Here is a 7,355-nt window from a genome sequence, read left to right as displayed (position 1 = left end):
GTGTGTGTGTGTCGCGGGGTCCTCTGTGGAGGATGTAATTTAAGTGTGCATGGCTTCATCATAGAGAGGTGATGTGTATGGCAGAGGCCACCAACGATGGGGTGCGAGAGAGAAAATGCCCGTAGAGAGGGAAGAGAAGGTGTGTGCGCGTGAGAGGAGTCGACATCGAGAGAACGTGTTTGTTCGAGAGACACCGAGGAAGACTACTATATATCGATGGTGCATGTAGGCGGGAATTAAACAAAGGGATGGTCTTATTGGTTTCGGGGATATAGGGGAAGAGTGAGAGGCGGGGTAGCTAGAAGGAGATTGTTAAGTGTGAGTGTGTGTTTTACCCATCCAGGCGGAAGTTATGTGCACAAAAGAGGAGAACGATTCGATGTGGCGTTAGGATTGAGGGTAATTAAACGTATGGAGACATAGAGACCTTGAACGTGCATGTGTGAGAGGTATACATGTATACGTGGGATGTGTGTGTGTGCGCGTGCGCATGATCAAGATAAAAGAAAGAAGACATAAGTCATAAGATCAACGACATGGGAGAGACGGATTGGTATGACAATATGCATGCATGTGAGAATGCAGGGAAGAAGGCCCGACAATTGAGCATGTGTTTTTGTCTTTAAGAGATAGTGGCGTGGGCTGGAGCATGCATCTATGGCGAGCAGAGGGAGTGAGGCGCAACGATTGTGCAAAAGAGACCAACCTATAAATGCATATGTATGGAGAGACATATATAGTGTGGGTGATAGGAAGCAAGACTCCGTGCGAGAAAGAAATGTTGACGGAGAAACTACAGATAGATACAGAGATGGAGATGCTAGCTAGAGGGACATCCGCTAGTTTGGGTGTTGGAGATGACCGTCGGGTGGTTCAAAGGGTGAAGTTATATATGTGTGTGAGAGGGCACTTGACTGCATGTAGAGAGAAACATATGTAGTGTGCGTGATAGGAATCAAGAGTGAGGGCGAGAAAGAAGGTTGATGGAGAAACAGATAAATAGAAAGATAAATATGCTAGCTAGTGTGCGTTAGAGATAAGAGTCGAGTGGATCAGAAGGCTGGGTTATGTGTGTGGGTGTGAGAGAGATAGAGAGAGGGTGCATGTGAGTCACATACAAACAGATATCAGAGAGAAATGAGATCCAGAGAGACGGAGTTTTGTGTCTGCGAGAGAGAAAGATATTTCACAACGAGAGTGATAGCTAGAGAGACATACGAGGGAACGCAAGATATCTCTAGGGAGAGAGGGTGTGTGTGAGCGACATACAAGAGAACAATGGAGAAATATGAGACCCTGGGAGACAGAGTTTGTGTTTGTGTGTGAGAAAGAGATATTGAAGAGGAAGAGTCGTAGGTTCTCATATCCAAGGAGCGAAATACATCTCTGTATGAGGGGTGTGCGAGTGGCACACATGGGAATAGTAGAGAGAAATGAGACCCCGGGAGACAAAGTTTTGTGTTTGTGTGAGAGAAAGAGATTCCACATGGAGAATCATAGTTAGAGACACATAGCAGGGAGCGAGATGTACTTAGAGAGAGATAGAGTGATGAAGGTCGAGGGAGAGAGTACCGTCAGTGTGTTATGAAGATAAAAGATCATTGTCGACATACAGGTGGCACGAGAGATACCTGAGAGACGATGAACGCGTATAGGTCCAGAGAGATAGTCCTATATAAGCATGAGTGATAGCTATATGAGACGAATATCTGGATTAAAGGGGATTCAAATATTTAAACTAGAGATCACAACATCGATAATATCATAACGCAAATTGGTGTATCAAACATGCATATTCATTTGAATTTGGGCACACGTGCAATGTTATATAGTTTATCAATATTGGTGATCCATAGATTCTTCAATTACAAACAATGCATGGTTTATATGCAATTAATGTCTAAACGGGATTACACTATATGTTGCGTGTGTGAAACACATTATACATGTTTGAGAAGTAAAAAAAAACCTCCGCATGAAACACACATTAATTGGAGACAGTTAGCGAGGAATGCATACATTGGATTTCAACATAAAGTGGTTTCAAATATTTGAAAATCCAAATTGATGGATACAACCTTATGAATCTGAGATCATGCCATTTGTAAACCATATTTATGTATAAATGGTGTTGTGCTTTTGAAAGTATATATAAAAAAATGATGTATATAGAATGTAATTCCAATTGAAAATGGATCCCGCCCGAAAAAAATAGAATACAAACGGGATTCGAATTGAGTTGGCACGGTAAACGTGCACTCTGCAAAATTTGAACGAAGCAGGGAAAGTCGCAATAACCGCCCGAAACCAAAATCTGCGAGATGGAAATCACTACTGCCTATCCCTGCCAGGCAAAGCCTATCTGCTGGATTTCTATAGGTTTCGATAGGGGTAGGTTTGTAATTTCACCCAAACATGACGTAACCGCCTCTCACCCGGATTCATACACGGTGGGCGCCAAAACATAGTGTGTCCTCGGCCAAAATCGACTCCCTCCCCGATTCATATTCATACACGGTGGGCGCCAAAAACAAACTCTCGTCGGCAAATATTCGGTGTATGCGAGATTACCGTCCTATCCCCAACCGACTAATGTTGCTGTGATGTAGTAGAAATTTGAAACGGGGGCTAAGTTTGTAAATTTCCTCGCATTTGAGACAAGCACGCCCTGAATACATGGTTCCCCCTTCCTCTCTACCTCCCTTTTCCCCATTCGTACTCCGTGGGCGCCAAAACACCCTCTCCACCCCACCCTCCTCCGTCCGCCGCCATCCGCCACCCCATCCACCGCTGTCCTCCTCCACCATGCCGGAGCTGATACCCCAACGCCGCCGTCCATTACAAGAGATCGACCTCTCTCATCCACGGCTTCGGACCGGGATCCTTGCATCCCGTCCTCTCGCTTCATCCCCGCCGTCGTCCACCTTGCCGGCGCCGCTCCTACGACCGTCTCGTCCACCGCGCCCTGCCGCCACCGTCTACCCTCCTAGATCTGCTTCCACGCCGTCGACAGCCATCGCTACTGCAGCACCGTCAAATTTTCAGCAGATGCGTACACGGCGCCGCACCAAAGGCGGTACTCTTTCGTATCTGCAGAACTTATTTATCGCAGCAAGAAAATAGATCGCCACTGCTTTACTCTGATTTCTTGTCTTGGTTGCGAAGTTGCCTTTGTCCGGTTTGCACCTTCATATCCTCCATGGCACGCTCAACACTATACTCCCAATGCTTATGGTTTTCCCCTTTTATATTCCACACTAGTTAAACCATAGTAGACTAAATTTCAAAATTGGGTCAGTCGATTTTTCAGAGCTCGCCGGAGTTCGCCGGTGCGATCGAAGGGGCTCGGGTGGTTGCGGGGCCTCGCTGAACGAAGAAAACTCGACGCGGGTGGGGGTTGGGGCGGGGGTGGGGGGTGGGGGTGGCGGAGGAACACAGGCGGTGGGGGCCGGTGGTCCGGCCGGCGGCCTGTGCGGTGTTCTGTATGGGAAGAATCAAAGACGAGGAAGAAGAAGGGTTAGGAGATGTAGGATCTTCATCCAACCGCCTGAAATGGTCGAGAGACAGCTGGGAGTTGCATTCTTAATGCGCTCTGGTTCATCATGTGTGGGCACTGCGCAACCAACATTTTATTATCCAAAATCTGCTTGCTCTTCTTTACCATGTTCCTCTTCCGTTCTTCTTTAATATGTACTCTCTCCGTTCCTAAATACAAGTCTTTGTATAGATTCCACCATGGACTACATATGGAGCAAAATGAGTGAATCTACAATCTAAAATGTATCTGGATACATCTATATGTGATCCATAGTGGAAATCTCTACCAAGGCTTATATTTTGGAACGGAGGGAGTATGATAGTAGTACAGTATGTTCCTTGTACTGAAGATGAGCAGGGACATTTGCAGTGTAGAGGTCTATACGGTCGGTTGTGATGGACACTTTGAGCCTCTTTGATTCGTAGGATCTTGTAAACATAGGAATAGGATTTGTAGTGGCCTGCCCACTTGAATCCGATAAGAATAGCAAGGAAATGCGGGGAGCTGTGTCGCCTTTGAGAGTTACACTGATATTAACAGTACCGCACCTTCACTTGAAGAGAGCTGGTATCCGAAGCCTTTCTAGCCGTACCGGCAATACTAGCACATATATTCCAGCAAGTTCCACTTTGCTGATTTTACTCTGATGCTTAAGGTTTTCCCGTTATATCTACACTATGATCTGTGTAGCTGCTTTGTGTCGCACTAGCAGCAGTCCACTCTTGAAGCTAAACACTGCAATGACTTACAAAATTGGCACCAAGGCATTGAGTGCCATTCTGGATGCAATGAAACTCATACGCTCCCCACCTGTTGATTCTTGTTCAGAATATGATCCTAATGACTATTCTAACCTCGAGGAGTCAAAGGCAGATGGCCTGTCCTATTCACCCATCAAGGTGCCTATTCTAATTTGGCAATGTTTTATTGATTGCGGGTATCTTGCATATGTTGTCTTGCATTTCTTCTACTTTGTTGCACCGCCATCTGCTTAGTTTACTCATCATATATGTCGAGATGCCATGCCCATCCATTATCAATACATATTCCATCTGTCATCATACCATGTTTTTCCACTCAAATGCTGTTCTTGTGCATCAGACATCAAAAAGGAAGAGGGTGATTGCCGAACCTGAAGGAGCACCAGCAAAGTCCTTGAAAAACGTGGTGGTGCCAGAGAAATCAGACAGCACCCCACTTATATTGGCTGTACAACCAGTGACACAAAACGTAGGACCGACTCCAGCAGACTGTACCCATACTTCACTGGCCACACCACTAGCCCCACCACACAGGACCTGCACTCCAGCAAAAGGTATACCGATTTCATTTGCCATAGCACCAGCTGTACCACAAAAAAATCCCACTCCAGCAAAAAGTACAGCAAGTCCATCGGCCGAAGACCTATCCCAACTGCAGAGACGACCAATTCCTGCAGATTGGAACCCCATACCATTTATTCCCAGTTTAAAAGACAATGCTTTCAATGTTGTTAGGGACTACGTGCATATATTCCCATCATGGGAAGATTATTGTGAAGACAAACACCATTTTCACATCTTCCTGTCCAACTTACGTGTAAGTGCTATTATTCATGGTTATTATTTTCCTGTTTTCTACTGATTGAACACATCAATGATTTACATTACATTGTTCTAACTAGGCGAGGGTCAATCTGGATAGTCATGACGAGCAAAGCTTGCTTGTGCTTTTCAAGGAAGCATTGCAGCAGTATCGGTGTTACCTGAGGAAATCACACTTTGATGGCAAGTCTATAAACGAATTTCCGGTGAAGTCTCCTGTGCTAAATTTAGAAGACATTAAATGGAAAAACCTTGTTATGCACTGGTCTCGTTCCCAGGATGAGGTACTGTCTATGAAATCACATGACAATTTGAACTTCTACTTTTCCGCATGTGCCTTACGGATCTTTTTTGCAGGAAATCTGCTCGAAGAAGAATTCCGGTTTGACAAGAACGACAGGATATCGCAAATATGCTGCCCGCTGCTTTGCTCTTGTTAGTACCTGTTGTCCTGTATCACTATACTTGCATACATACCTGGTTCATTATGTGACAGCAGTATGCATGATAGCTTGCTTATCAATTGTTCACTCCAAATTATCTGATCTGTATGAATGGTTACATTAGTGTAGAATATATCCAATGCCAATGTTTTTTTAGCTCTGCATTGTTCTTGTAAGTACATGCTGTCCTTTATCAGTGTACTTATAATGACAGGTAGTTGTTCATGTACCATCACTCTGTAGCTTATTTTCCTTTGCCCTCCATTTTCTACACATCAGATCTATATTTACTCTTACCATAAGGTTGGTACTGAAGAAGTTTAGCTGTGCATTGCTCTTGGCTGTACCTTTTGCCTGTATCGCTGCACTTACATTTATAGCTACTTGTTTATGTAGCATCACTCTTCATCTTATCTTAAATATTCTCCATTTTTCGTATATTATCACATCTATATTTACTCTTAACAAAATGTAGAATAAAGGCAATGCTTTTGAAGAAGATTATGTGGTAAACTTCTTGAATTGCCCCCCATCAGCATGGACAATGACTTTATAGAGCCTGTCTTCACCAATAATGTAAGTTTGTCCATCTTAAGCCTTCAAACTTTGTTGTATATATTTGGTTAGGCATGACTGCAACAGCCGTTTATTTTTGGTGTTTGCATCAAATTGCTTGTTTAAAGTTTATTATGTAGTTCATAAACAAAAGTTTGTCCTTTCTCAATTTAAGTTTTCAGTTGTACAACCAAGTTCCTTCTTCATACCATGTAAATTAAACTATACAGAGCAAGTGATCTTCTTTTGCACTGCATGTATGCTTCTGTTCTTCATCCGTAATCCAGTGGTGTGGTGAACCTACCCACTACAGCACAATGTCATATTCTGCAATGTCTTAACTATGAACAATGTCATATCATTCTACTATTATTTAAACCGTCTCTTTATTTGCCAATCTGAAATGGTATAAATTGACAGCACACTAACCATTGATACTTATGAGTTCTTGATCTGTAATCCAGTGGTGTCGTGAAGCTGCCAACTCCTTCACAATGTCATTTCCTGCCATGTCTTGACCTGAACAATACCATATTGTGTTAATGCAATTTTAAACTGTGTCACTTTATTCGTCAGTAAGAAATGTGATGAATTGTCAGCACTGATACTTTTATGTGCAAAACCTGTCATCTGTCTGCTTGTTTATCTTTCAGAGTGAGGAAGATATAAGTGTTGAACAAGCACATTCTCATCATCTTGCTCAGCTGCTTGCGCTGCAGCTCCCCAGCAGGGCTAACCTTTCTTGAACTCTATTGAAGTGCTGTCGGTTTTGTATATTATTTTGTCGGCGTGTTTATTTGCACTGGTGGCGATCTTTGATGCCCAATGTATGTAATCTGCTGTCTGCTTGTGCTTTATTATCATAGTGGCGAACTTTGATGCCCAGTGGATGTAATATGCCGTAATTTCTTTATTGTATAGTTTAGGTTTTTTCTTATTCACGATGTTGCAGTTATTTTACTGTATATATATCCTGTCTTCGCAGTAAACCGGCCAAACCGTAAAATTACGATACATAATCGGGCCGTCATGCAATCACGATGTAGGTTGGGCCTGAAACGTGCCGAACAGCTCACGGGCCGACAGTAGCCCGAAATGAACCCCGACCCATGATTGTGCGAATCAAATCATAGGCTTTTAACAGGCCAAAATTGTCTCGGTCCTTGTTTGGCCCAATCAGATATCGGCTGCGAGCAGGCCGGATGCAAACTGGGCCGTAGTTAGGCCCAACTATAT

Source organism: Triticum aestivum, chromosome 4D (genome assembly GCF_018294505.1).
Source record: "Triticum aestivum cultivar Chinese Spring chromosome 4D, IWGSC CS RefSeq v2.1, whole genome shotgun sequence".
Taxonomy (NCBI): domain Eukaryota; kingdom Viridiplantae; phylum Streptophyta; class Magnoliopsida; order Poales; family Poaceae; genus Triticum; species Triticum aestivum.
Note: the sequence above shows the minus strand (reverse complement) of the source record.